This window comes from Myxocyprinus asiaticus, chromosome 2, assembly GCF_019703515.2.
Source record: "Myxocyprinus asiaticus isolate MX2 ecotype Aquarium Trade chromosome 2, UBuf_Myxa_2, whole genome shotgun sequence".
NCBI lineage: Eukaryota > Metazoa > Chordata > Actinopteri > Cypriniformes > Catostomidae > Myxocyprinus > Myxocyprinus asiaticus.
In genome coordinates, this window is record NC_059345.1 from 27,638,153 (window position 1) to 27,652,778 (window position 14,626).

Consider the following 14,626-nt stretch of genomic DNA (forward strand, 5'->3'; position numbering starts at 1 on the left):
GACTTGGAACAACATGCAAGTGAGTAAATGATGACAGAATTTTAATTCTGGGTAAACTATCCATTTAGACTCCTAAGTATATCTCCCTGACATGTTCACACTTCCACCCTGCCAATAATCAGACCCTTCATACACCGTGTGCCCCCCACCTCAACCCCTGTCTGTCAGAGGATGATAGACAGGTTTCACCCCTCATACTACATGTACATGTCTGTCACCTTCCCCTCATGCTGATCGGTCAGGTCGGGGTGGGGCGGCACTCAATTTGTGATTCTCACATTTCCTGTTTTGTGTGTTTGTGTTATAACTGCAGTCAAAGCGAGTTTGGACGCCCCTCCACCCCCTCCACCTTCCTGTGCTTCTAATTAAGAATGTGTGCCGTGTGTCTCTGCACAGAGGAAGTAAATAACAGTGTGTTAGCCATTGGCTGTTCTCTCTTTGTACAAGGCACTTTCTCCAGACTTGAACTGCTAGCAAGCCTAATTAGTAATCTCTCATTAAAAACAGCAGCATCTGCCTTTCAAAGCTGCTGTCTTTCAAAGCTAACTTTGCTAAAGCTAATGAATCCTCTTCTTCTTTTTCAAAAGGTCATTTATTTGATTAAATTAAAATAATTTTTATTCTCTTTCCAATCTGTCAGAATCCATACAAATGCAATAATGCTATTCAATAATGAATGTTACTTGATTTAAAAGTGATTAATATATAAAAAATTTGAATAAAAGTAAAGAAAAGCACCTGTAATCATAGCTTTTTAAACATTAAATGCCAGCATGGAATGAAAATTGACTCTATTTACCTTCTTAAAGAACATTCCTGGTCTTACAGTGCATTATTCATCAGAGCACATATATATATATACAAATACTAAAAATGCATTTTTAATAGTTCATCAAAATGTAACAACTAGCTGTGCTTCTGAATTACTTTTTTAAGTTAACGTCGCCTAGACAGTGTGGGCAGGGGAAATAAATGTTAACCAATAGCCAAATAGCTATTAAGAGATTATTTCCAATTACTAGGAGCCTTTCTGAAATATTTAATTCCGCTTGAATGCTGGTTAAAATTAATGTTATTATAGATTGTGATAGATTTGAAAAAGAAGCGTTACCATTGGGATGTGTTGGGCCTCCTCAAAAATGGGTTCTGGCATGGAACACCAACTTTTCATGATCCAATCAATTACCAGTTGATATAATCAAGCTCTGTTGAATATTCTGTTTCATTTACAAGTATGTTATATTAAAGAAGTCAAATTGGTTGCTTCATGTTGACAAAACACAGCAAAAAATAAAATAATAAAAAAACTGACTTTTGTTTAGTTCCTATTGCAATATGCACACTTTTGTATATGCTACACTCTCAAGTATATTTTAAAGTCATGACAATGAAAGGTTATTAGAAGAAAAAAAGTATCCTAGAGATCCCCACTATAGTGATTTGTTGGGAGATTACTGAAACTGATTGACCCTCACTAATCCTGAAAGAGCAGAAAGGAGGATCTTTGATCACACTGACCATAGACAAGTGTCTTTCAGTGCGTTTCCAAATAATCACATGCTTTCAGGACAATCTGTGGCAAATATGCATGTGTTCTTTATCGATTTATCGGTTAGATCATCAGTACAGAAACATCAGTCAGGATGTTTAAATTCTCTTTATGGTTATAAAATTGTAAGTGTCCCTGCTACTGCTGATGAGTTTGTTGGCAGATATGTGACCCACTTATATCGCCCTTGGCAGCAGGATCTGCTAAAGCAGGCTGGATTATTGTCAGCATGATGCTTTTATCCACCCACCTTCCTTCTTTAGTGCTGCAGAATGGAGGATTGTCTTTGACTGTAGCCACCTGTTGAAGGAGGATAACTAGATACATTGGGGCGGGGCTGGAGGGGAGGGAGGGGGCAGGAGGTTAAGAGAGGACAGTAAGTGACACCTTATCACTTCCTCACTAATCCATCAAGATGTTCGAACTCTTACCAAGAAAGAAAGCAATGGTATAAAGGTCACCCCATTTACATTCGGTAATGCCAAAGATTTCCATTTCACTTTGTTCTTTTTCTGAATTACCACAATAATCTGGAATAAATGCATCATTATGCTCTTAAAATCAACTTTCTGTCACATTAGAAAATACAATTATGTGATTGGAGGAGAGATATGTTGCCTTAGGATGGACACTTTTGCTTGGACAATGGTAATAGTATCTTCTTATTTGGCAGAGCAGAGTGGGGTCTCCGGAAAATTATTAATAACAGAATGTAAAAAGTGTTCATGTAGATTTATCTTAATAAGAAATAATTAACTTTCTCCCTAGCTCTGTTCTGATAGGGTGAGCAGAGATTAGTCAAATCTTTTTAGTTTCAGTCCCTAGAAAGAACTTTCTATTAATCGTCTTTAGTTATCAATCATCATTTGTGTATTGTACCAGTAGTCAGAGTTATCCTCTCCCCAGCAATTCATATTCAAATGTATGCAGTGATTATTGTAGTCATTTTGAAACACATCAAAATGTAATTCTGTACACAGAGAACTTAGATTTAAACAGCTGCTGGTGAATTCTTTAACCATGGTCTCTATATTATTTTTTTCGAAGTTATTTAAAGTTTTTTTTTTTTTAACCTTAAAAATAAATTTTCACAGACATTTACTGTATTATACAGTAGACAGTGAAATGTTAAAGCTCTGTTTTCCATCAAAGATTAATTATCATTCTTAAAAGAAGCTGAATTTATTTATCTTGGGTTGGGTTCCATAATGGACATTGCCGTTTTTTCTTTGATCATGTCAAAAAATTGATAGCTGGGAAATTTAGCATAAGGGTGGGCTAAATAAAGAGACAGGGAGGGAGAGAAAAGTGGGAGAGAGAGAGAGAGAGAGAGAGAGAGAGAGAGAGAGAGAGAGAGAGAGAGAGAGATGTCTTCAGCAGTTCCAAGCTAATCCCAGAGGAGAGGACCTCCTCCTCCATCTCTGCCATTATTTGATGTAATGAAAGGAGAAAGTGTGTAACAGCTAGATTGTTAATTAATTTACTCTAACAAGATGAAGATAAATGAAACACACTGAAGGTTGACTAGGCAAAGGGGGCCCACTTAGCATTCCCTCTCCCCTCTGCCCCTGCTCATACAAACAAAGAGCCGTTCTCACACCAGTCAGCACATGAGGATTCTTATGACTAAATGCCATCACTCTGAAACACTCATTTCAGATTTTACTCGAACTTCGGATTGGATTCCAGCACTTCTGGTGTCATGCTCATTTGCCATGCATGCTGATGATTAATTGATATTATTCTCTATGGTTAGTTATTTTGTTTATAGCCATCAGTCACTTCAATGACATTTTTGAGTTTGGTTTATGAGCCTTATTTTGTGACAGCTGAGCTAGAAAATGTAAACCTTATGCTTTAGTGAAGTAAACCAACCAAGAAGTGTGAATGGTTGATTCTAGGTCATGCTTGCCTCTTTCTATATGGAAACTAAGATCAACATAGATACAACATAATATGCTTTCTTTATTCTGTGCAAACAGGCTAAGATCTTCCTTGGTCTAGCACACAGAGGCTACCTAACCCTTCTGAAAGATGTGCTGCTGTGGCCCAGCCCTATTCACTGTATGAATAGTTGTGGTCTAATGCGGATTGGTGGTTATTTATGCGGTGAGAGAAAGAGGCCCAGACACAAAAAACAAGAGAGAAAGGGCATTTTTTTTTGAAAAGCCAGTCAGTTGTCTTCATCCAAGCCCTTTTTCCAGGGTAGTTAGCGTTCTATCAAGGGCCTTCTTTGCCAGACAATTCTGCATGGGCCCCACATGGCAGAGCAGACCAATCACCGTGGCACCCATTTTCTGCGCCTTTGTTTTTTCAAGTCACCAACAATAGGTTGTTGATTGTGTGGACAACACCAGTACAATTACCTTCTCTGTTGTTGTGGCAGAGAGGCATTTTAATGTTCGCTCCTCGATAATAGAATCATTATTGTTATTCTTATAGCAGGGCCTCAGGAGAAGGAATAGCTGCTCCCGGTATGTCATTATTTTGCAAATGTTCGATTAGCTCATCATGAACATGCAGCAAGAATCACAGCTAATTAGACAGAGGGAGCGTCCCCGCTGGCCCCTCTAGCTCCTGAGTTAAAAGGTACCACTTGATGGGCCAATAATATAAAGAAAGGTGGTAAAAAGAGGGATTAGAGCTGTTGCCTTAGTAACTCCAGCTTCCATCTGCGAGAGGAACAATGGACTTCTGTTCCTCCACCACCTTTGATTGAAAAATAGAAATGAAAGAGCGAGTACTCTGAAACGGCAAGACGCTTTTTAACAACAAAGTGGAATTCTGGCCTAATAGGCTCTTTGGTAAGAGTTGTTTGGGAAGACTGCTGGAGGATAGAAAAGACAAGAGATCGCCATGTAATCCGAGGACAGCAAAGGTCGATGTCCTCTTGAACAATAGCAGTTTGTTTTGGGTGTCCTGTTTTTTGGCGCAGTGGTGGACATGAGACCTGCAGATTGGCTGTTCTCAACACTTCTTGAAGGGAGAAGGAAGAAGAGAAAGTGGAGGTGTAGGGAGGTAGACCTATAAGGAAGTGATGCAGTATAGCATCCAGGAACAAAAATGCTCCATGGCCAAAAACGACTTGTTCCTTACTTACTGTGAATAAACACCAACTAGATTTACGCCTGAGATCTGGAGGAAAAATAACTCCTACAATTAGAAGAAGCTGTCGGATGATGTTTGGACAGCCTCCAGTCATTCCCATCTTTATTCCCTGTGCAATGGAGGGTGGGAAGAGCAGAAGAGTTTTTTTTCACTACTATGTTTGTTCCTGCCACTTTTTGTTCACAGATAACTAGGGTCTTAGCTGTTTTCTTGCCTGTTTTGCAACTTTATTCTACTTTCTATATTTACTGTAATCGTCAAACATCAATATGTTCATACCTAAAACAATTCCAGAGTTCCCACAGTCATGCAATACCTGAACATATAAGGGAATTTTGCCATTGTGATTTCCAGACCTGGAAAAGCCCTGGAAAATTCTGAAGTGAAAATACATTATATGAATACTAGTAAATACTAGTATAAAATACTTGTTATGCTTTACTCTAAAATGTTCCATTGGCTAAAAAATTGCTCTTTGTGAATGCAGTCTCTTTAAAATGATATCCAAAAATCTTATCTAGTAATCATAGAAAAAGGACATGCAAGTTCATTGGTCAAAAGGTGTGGAAACCCTGAGTATTATTCAGGCATCCTACAATTATGCTTTCTGGCAGATTATCAATGTCGTCATATCTTGCATTCTATTAAATCAGAGTGTGTCTTATATACTGAAGGACAAGTAAAATCAGACAATAAATTAGTAAGTAGAGATAAAGTGTTAAAGTTTAATCAGAAAATGCCACAGTAAAATATTTATACATTAGCAATTATCTAAGATAACATCATTATTATTTTTTCCTAACCCTTTGATGTCCTTCAGAAAACATTTGTCATGCAGTAAAAAATGAACAAAGAGCCATTAACACTTTTTGTCAGGGACAATATGTTTATGATCTACAATCACTGTCCCTTCATTTCCCTCATCCATTTTATATCCCCTATTAGCGGTGGAATATGTCCTCTCACATTAACCTAATTTATGGTTAGGGCCACTGTAGCAGCAGCACAGGTTAATGAATTTGGCATTACTGATAACTGTTATTGAGGGCTGAGGAGGAGTCCAGCAGATGGGAGAGATTGTAAAGCTCGCCTGCTTTGCATGCCAATGGTTGAGAGGGGGATAGGAAAGGAAATGATCTGAGCACATCATGAACTCCTCCACCCACCTGCAGGACAATTGTGAGAAGCTCTTTTTTCCTGATAGGATGTCTTTGGACCGTTAGTTCTCGTCGCATTGTGCATGTGGAAATGCTCTTACTTTCGCTGTTTAACTTAGCTGTGAGTTCTTCTGTCGATTTTTTACGATGTGACTTCATCAAGCGTTTTAGTGATCTCCAATCACAATCAATCAAGATTTTTTTCCGACCACATTTCTTCCGTGAAGCTGACGGTTCACCACTATCCTTCCAGGTTTTAATAATGCGTTGGACAGATCTTAACCCAATTCCAGTGATTTCAGCAATCTCCTTAGTTGTTTTCTTTGCTTGATGCAGGCCAATAATTTGCCCTTTCTGAAACACAGTAACATCTTTTCCACGACCACGGGATACGTCTTCCGACATGGTTGTTTAAGAAATGAGAAGCTACACACTGCATCAGTTAGGGTTAAAAGAATTGTTTCCAGCTGAAACATATTAATCACTGCAATAATGATTCAATCATAGGCTCTTAAGTATCTGCTTAGACTTTTTTTTTTTTTGGCCAGGCAGTGTATGATTACCGTTAATCCGATAGAATCATTTCGGCATGGAAAACAGTTCTCAGTTAAGCCAGTCTGGAATTCAGGTGTTTAGGACTCATTGACAATAGACCTTTTTTCATTTTCTTTTTCTTTTTTGGCAAACAGCAGATTTGCATCCTCTCATACTTGATGAATCCTAAATTGAAAATGTCTTTTATAGCTCAGAATACTTAATGAGTTTCTCAATAGGTTTCAATTCAGGATTTACTTACCAAACTTCTTACTAAGCATCTGTCTTAAATGTCTCTCTTATAATTACTTAAAATACATAAAAATAGACACAAGTGGGAAAAATGTTAGCATACAGTAAGAGTATAGAGTTATAATATTAATAGGGGTTGTATAGCCCAGAAAATATGGTCTTAGAGGAATTTGATGAGCAATATCTTTCTCAGAAACATTTGAAAACAGGAGACTTAAGCAAAGGTCTCCATTTGCTCTTCATTTAATCTCATCTAGGAGAAACAGATGTGATGTTAAAGAGATCTTAAGAGATCTTATTGTCCAAAATAGGAGCTCTGAAAACCTTTTAGGGATCTCAGAGTAAACCTATATAGCTCTTTTAAAAGTAATAAGATGAAGAAGAAAGAAGAAACAATTTGACTGAAAATAAGTCATACTGACATTAGGAGACATCTTCCAAAGTGAACATACTAGAAAGTAAATTTGCCTCAGATAACATCTATATGGTTTTTGACTCACAGTAATATGTTGCGACATGCCAAATGCTTGATGATTGGCCTTTGCAGTGCCCAGCACAATGAGGCTTAAGAAAACTGCCCTGTGATGACTCACTGGTCCTTGAGCTTGTCTTCCAGCCATTTCATTCATCTCTCCCTCTCTTTTTCCCTCCATCAGCATATTTATGCCTTTTCTCTGCTTTCAAACCATAAATACTTCCGCTCTCTCTGCCTTGACACAGTTGCACATGGCACACCAACTCTTTTAATTTAGATTTCAATTATCATGTTAGTTTTGTGATTATGCTTGTGTCCTCAAGGAATCAAGCCTCTTCGTTCCTCTCTCTCTCTCTCTCTCTCTTTCTCTCTCTCTCGCACTCTCTCTCTCTCTCTCTCTCTCTTCCCCTCTGCAATCAAATTGGATCTGATGAATTGCGCCTGTAATTACGGAAGTTATTGAATATGCAGATCACTGATGACTAGCAGTGTATCTGTTCATAGTGCATTAACTCTAACTATATCAATCGAGAGGCTTGTTGAAGACCCACTCATGTAATGAGAGACGGCCAGTGAATGCCATTAGCTGGAATAATAGCATGCTTGAAAGGGGCGAACTCAGTTAAGACATACTCAGACCTGTTGTGGTGCCTTTGTTTCATTCCCTGAGTGTATGTTTGTGTGTGTGTTATATGATGGGAGTCTCTGGCCAAGTCAGCTTGTGAAGCATTGTAACCAGTGCTTTTACTGTAAACACAGTCAGTGTAGTTCTCCCTGGCTGAAATGCTGGGAGTTTATGAATTGCTCAATATAAGGTATTTTCTCCAGCTGGCCCTGACCATGGCAAGAGACCATGATGCAAACACTGAGACAAATGGGTGGGGGTAAGACAGGGAATGGTGTCACAGAGAGAGACTGAAGTGGGAAATTCTGTTGTGAGCTTAAAGTAAGTGCTATAACATTTTTCCTTTTCAACCTTGCCTTGTGTTTGAGCCTTGTCAACTCTGCCGATGTATGACCACTTCAGATGTCCCAACAAATCTATTTTCAATGTGCTTCACAATATTTCTGAGGTAATTTAAAAACAATAAAGGGCCTCACGAGTATAGCCAAACCTGTAACCGGACAAATTGGAAAAAATCAGATCATCTCATTTCGGTGTTTATTTTGCGGAGTAAACGCGATGGACTGTGCATTATAAGGCAATATAGGCTAATAATAACACAATCAAGTCAAATGAATGATAAACGTATTGAATTAATGATTTATAATTTTTTCATTCAAAAAAATCAAAATGGCTGTCATGGAATTAGCGTCTAATTAAAAAAAAAAAACAATAATGGGGGCAAAACAAAACAACTAAACTGCAATTTGCCGCATATCTTTTCGTTTATAAATACATATTAAAATAAAATAACAAATTGTTATGTTGTGTCATATGATTTCTCATCTTGGCTAATTTCCTTCTCTTTATTTTTTTGACTATTTTCCTCCGATTTTTCATATCACAAAAGCTTCCAGTGTTTCTCTACAGTTTGAGATGCACATAAGCCTGGTGTCCATCTCTCCAGAAGACGACAACAAAAGGCTGTTTTAATGTGATTCTGAAGTGAGAAGCTTCTCACTGCGGGCACGCAAAACAGGAACGCAGGCTGCTTTTGCCATTGTGCTGGATACATCACGATGTTGTTGCGGATTAAGACTCTGCAAGCTTCGGGAAAGTTTAAACCTCTCTGGCAGCTAATTGCTGTTATCATTGGCATGGCATCAAGTCAAGTCAACCTTTATTTATAGAGCACATTTAAAAACAACAGAAGTTGACCCAAAGTGCTTTACAGATCAAACAAATAAATAATGACAGAGTGATATAAAAACAGATTGATTTAAAGTTAAATATAAGACATAATAAAATAAATGAAAACCTTTAAATACAGCATCATGTATTTATCCATTTCAAACTATTCAATGATCTATTCAAAAGCTACAGATTAAAAATATGTTTTTAAATAAGATTTAAAAATAGCTAGTGATGAAGCTGACCTCACATGGAAAGGGAGACAATTCCATAGATTAGGACCTATCACAGAAAAGGCACGATTACCCTTAGACCTATAGCGTCAACGAGGAACCCTCAATAAAAGTTGATCAGAAGACCTGAGTGCACTGGTATTGGAGTAAGGGAGAAGTTCACTGATATATTGGGGTGCGAGACCAGATAGTGCCTTGTAGACATAAATCAGAATTTTAAAATCGACCCTGAATTTCACAGGAAGCCAGTGTAGAGATGCTAAAACCGGGGAAATGTGATCTCTCTTTCTTGACCCTGTTAAAAGCCTAGTTGCCACGTTTTGAACTAGCTGCAGGCGGGAAAGGGCAGTCTGGGGGAGACCGATGTACAATGAGTTACAATAGTCTAACCTTGATGTAATAAGTGAGTGGATCACAATTTCCAAGTCTTTATGGGAAAGACATTTTTTTTATTTTAGCGATAGATCTCAGGTGGGAAAAGCTACCCTTGACAACAGCACTGATCTGCTTATTGAAAAGTAATGAGGAGTCTAAAATCACTCCAAGACTCCTTACGTGATCTTGTACATTTGACGACATAGGACCTAACTGGGCAATCAAGCCAGGTAAGGAGGATGTGGAAGAACCTAAAATCAGAACTTCGGTTTTGCTTTTATTTAATTGTAAAAAATTGTTAGCAATTTAGGGTGTTCTCAAATGAACAATTCTTGTCTATACTCACTGGGAAATAAAACTGTGAATCGTCAGCATAACAGTGATATGATATGCTGTACTTCTGAAAAATAGAGCTGAGAGGAAGCATATACAGTGAAAATAACAAGGGTCCTAAAATCGACACTTGAAGGAAACCACATTGTAATTGAGCCGATGTAGAAGAAAAAATTGCCTAAATTAACAGAGAACGTCCTTTCTTTTAGATAGGAGGAAAACCACAGGAGGGCCATACCCTGGATGCCAACCATACACTCCAGACGATTGAGAAGAATATTATGGTCGATAGTGTCGAACGTGGCACTGAGATCTAATAAAACTAAGACGACAGGTGAACCTGAATCCATGGAGAGTAAAATATCTTTGGTGACCTTCAACAATGCAGATTCAGTGCTGTGCAAGGGTCTGAATCCAGACTGAAATGTATCTAAAATGTTAAATGTTAGATAGGAGTAGATCTGTGAATAAACAACTCTCCCCAAAATTTTGGAAATAAAAGGCAGTTTGGAGATTGGTCTGTAATTGTTGTGTATTGCCGGATCCAAAAAAGTTTTTTTTTTAACAAAGGAATTGCATGTTTAAAACGTCTTGGAACAACCCCACTTGCTAATGAGCTGTTAATTATAGCTGTCACACTGGAACTGATAGTCATGAAAACTTCTTTAAGAAGGCACGGAGAAAGAATATCCAGCCTGTAACTGAAACACTTCATCTTAGAGACTACATCTGCTAACTGTGCTGACGTAACTGGTTCAAAGTGAGTCAGGGAGCTGGACGGTGAAGGAATTAATGGTTGATCAAATTGTGCAGGTACAACCGCACCTTTAATCTGCTCAATTTTGTGAGTAAAGAAGTTTAAAAATGTTTCACAGGTCTCTTGGGTGGCATCCAGAAAAGCATTTTTAGTTGGGTTTAAAACAGAATCAATTGTTTTGAACAATATTTTTGGTCGATTTGCGTTATCAGAGATTAATGTAGAGGGAAAAACTTGGCTTTCACTTTCTGTACATCTCTCTGATAGTTAGTTAAACACTCCTTTAAAATATCATAAGATACCTGAAACTTTTCTGCACTCTTGTCTGAGAGTGCGGGTGATGCCATTTAGCCAAGGCTGTGAAACACCCTTAATTTTCCTTGGCTTAAGCAGAGCGACATTATCAAGTGTAAAAACAACATTTATTAAAAGCTTCAACCAATGATTCAATGTCGAGTCCAGCTAAGACATCATCTGTGAAATGAGTTAGATACAATTCTGCAAACAGATTGGCAGTAGACAAGTGAATGGACCAGGAGTGACGTAAGGGCTGAGAAAAAGTAGGGAGAGGACAAGTAGATACAGACTCAAACATTATTGAATAATGGTCAGAAATGCCAATATCTAAGACCTCTAAGTTGGATACTGAAAGACCATAAGATAACAAAAGATCCAACATATGACCCATATTGTGAGTAGGACAAGTGACATGTCATACAAAATTTAAAGACTCAGTGAGGGAGATAAATTAATTTACCAGAGGTTTTGATGGACAGCATACGTGAATGTTAAAATCCCCATGAATCAGAAGTCTATCACAACAAGACACCAGTCCAAAGAGAAAGTCCGAAAGTTGATGGATGAAGTTCTTATTGAATCTGGGAGGTCTGTACACAAGTGCACAGAAAGCAGGACCCAAGACGTCAATCTTTAATAATTGGACATCAAAACTGGAATATAAAAGATGTGCATTTCAGCAAGCTGAGATTATCAAAATTGACACCCCGCTTCATATCACTTTCACCAGTCAGAATGCGACGGTGTGAAGACCAGATGGCCAGTAGGTGATGGTTGTAAGAGGAATCAGTCTTTAATCTGCAGGGATGTTGGCGTAACCCTCGATAGACATACTGGGGGCAACGTGCAATTCCAAGTGCAGCGCAATAATTGTATACTCCGTCTGACAGGCGGGCCGAGGAATTAAAACGCCGTAAATCCAGAGATGAGTAAAATAAAACCATGTCGGAAAAAAGAGGACTGTATGAACCTGCAGACAAGCAGGGAGTTCTCCGATGAAACTGGCGAGGGCCAACAGCAAAACTCCAACAGGCCAAGATGGGCAACAGAATGTAGAACATCCTCAATGAATCCACCAGCACGACCCGAATTCAAAGTCCACACACTCCAGCCCCACTGGACATGGAAGATGGACAGGGAATCAAACAGCCTATTTAAGACTGCACACAGCAGTCCCAGCGAAGACCATCGGTGAGTGCAGTGGTGTTTATTTCCTTTGAGGTAATCCAGTAAAATTTCCTGAAGTGTGGCGTAGATTTCAAAACAAACTAAAAAGTTAATAGTCCATAAGATTGTCCATAAAAGAGAAGCATAAATCTCGATTTCCTGAGGTCGCTTCTCCAAAAGGCCACTAATCAAAAGCATCTAAATACATTGAAAAAAAAAAAAAAATGGAGAGCAGCGGCAAACAAACACGCCAGCGTTCACTCTACCGGAAGTCATGATAGGAAACCAAATGGTAAATGGTACAACTGTACACTTGTGACATACCGCATTACAGAGAGACTAAGAGACAGAAAGATGCCAACTAACTGGGGAAGAGATACTGAGTGTCTTAAAAGTGGAGGGCCCAGTGAAGTGATAGTATTAAATTACCTAACCTGTCACTCACAGACTTTACATTTTCCCCCCTCTTTTTATCCCTGAAGCCAAAGCAGTCAGATTCTGGTATTTTAACTTGAAAGCTCTAAGCCAGAGAAGCCCCTTGTATTTTAGCAGCGCTTATAACCTACAGTCTTATTCCTAGACTGCCACACCACTGATGTGCGAAAACACAAAGTCACACAAGGAACCTCGATCCGAGGGGGCCCTTACATCAAGAACCAGTTACACATATTTGAATACCTACATGCCTTCAGCATTTCAGCATTAGAGTCAAATCAGCTAAAACAGCACACACATTCAGCCCAACATTCTAAGATATACACATAGACACAATGTTTTTCATAGTAAGATAATGATGTTTAATATACCCTACACCTAACCCTCACTGAAGCCTGTTGACATTACATTTAAAAACATGATTTGGCTGACTTTTGAGCCTTCCAAACACTTCAAATGTCCTCACAAGTCAGTTTGAACATGTTTCACTGTATTTATGAGGACATTTTCACACACAAACTAATATGAATGAATACGGTGTGTGAGTTGTCCATGCAGTGGACCTGACTTATTTATCATCTCTTCAGAAATGACAACTGATGGAAGCATTTTCTGACACACAAGTACAAGTACAAGTACACACATACACGCTCCCCACATGCTTAAAATGTATCTGGCTCAATGGCCCACTGTTAAATATTTACCCTAAAACTGTCTCCATTTGCTGTGGAGGTGACATCAGAACAAAACAGAAGGAGCATCTGCCGGCATTATGCTTTCACAACGCCACATAAAACGTGTTGTATGTCGCTTTTAAAATGCAGCACTTTTATGAATAATGCAGCTCACAATTTCAAGAGGAAACACTTAGAAATTGAATTCATAAAAAATAAATCTCTAAGTTTGTTTTTTTCTCCCTCTGTGATGATGAGAGGAACAGTTAGAAAGTTAAGTGCCACCACTGTAAATGAAACAAGCTCACCAAGCACAATGATAAATTGACGGAGCTCTAGTGTAGAGATAGACACTGTCTATGTTTCTCTGAAGCTGGGAGGATTATGGGGTCTATTTATGCTCTAATTAGTGTTCATTTCAGGAGTTTCCTGCCTTAGATGTGTATTACTGTAACGATAGAGGACGTGTTTGTTTTTAGGTGCCTAAGTGGAAAGGCTTAATGCAAGCAATCTAAATAGCACCTTCATTTAAAGAAGTGCATTGTGGATTAATTTATTACCCTATTTGTTAGCACAAAGCTCAGAGCCACATTACTCTGTTGCTCAGATGGCCCAAGCTTGTTAAGTCTCAAAGAGGTCGCAGCAGCATGGTTCCGTGTATATTATTAGGTTAATAGGATTGCACTTGTTTACACCAAATGTTAGCTTAACACAGGTCAAAGAGGTGGCTTAAACTTGTGTAACTGACTTATTAAGAAGGCTCAAGTAGCATTGTAGTGGAGAGGTTACAGAGGCACAGATGCGTGGGTGCCGCACGATGTTGGGCCGTGTGCGGCAAGCATGGGCTAGCTGCGTGCTCCCTGTTTTTTCAGCCTCCGATAACACACATATTGAGAAACATGACCTTTGTCAGTGGCTAGCTATTGTTTGCGAATCGGTTGCACACTCCGCAGGCTGTGAAAGACACATCTGCTGCCTTGCACACAGAAACAGGGAGAGGAGGAGAGAGAGGGATAAAGGGAAAGGGGGAGGAGGGAAGAGCTGTGCTATACGTCCCACATTGCCACAATACCTTTCCACTTATCAAATATTTGTCTGGCCTTCACCACCTATTTACCTTCCCTCTGTTCGCTTTGCTTATTTAAGTCTTTCTGTGCCTGATACAATGTTACCAAAGACTAGATGCTTCAGTTCCCCCGCCCCCAACCCCGGATTATTCACCTCCTCTCTGTCAGAGCACACATGCTCTTTGAAAACATTTTATTTTGGGTTTTGTCATATAGTTTGCTTTCAATTCTCTCTTTCTTATGGCCTCGTACATTGCCATGCTCTCGGTCATAAATACATTAGTGTTGTGGCTTGCTCTGTGTTTGATGACATATAGAAGTGGTGTTAATTTGCTCACTGCTCAGTCACTCTTCCCACTAGCCCTCTGCTGAATGGCTTCAGTCGCCAGCTCAAAATGTATATTTGTTTAATATGTTT

The 14,626-nt window shown here is 38.9% G+C and overlaps 1 protein-coding gene across 15 annotated transcripts in view; it reads left to right on the top strand.

The window, feature by feature from the left end:
• LOC127450578 (transcription factor SOX-6-like) overlaps positions 1-14,626 on the top strand; it is a 178,689-nt gene that overhangs the window by 37,727 nt on the left and 126,336 nt on the right. For 4 of the 15 annotated variants that reach the window (XM_051714888.1, XM_051714933.1, XM_051714879.1 and 1 more), the window contains one exon: positions 10,021-10,145. The exons of the other annotated variants lie outside the window; for them this stretch is intronic. The gene's annotated coding sequence lies outside the window, so the exon portion shown is untranslated. The remainder of the gene's footprint in view (positions 1-10,020; positions 10,146-14,626) is intronic. 15 annotated transcript variants of the gene reach the window in all.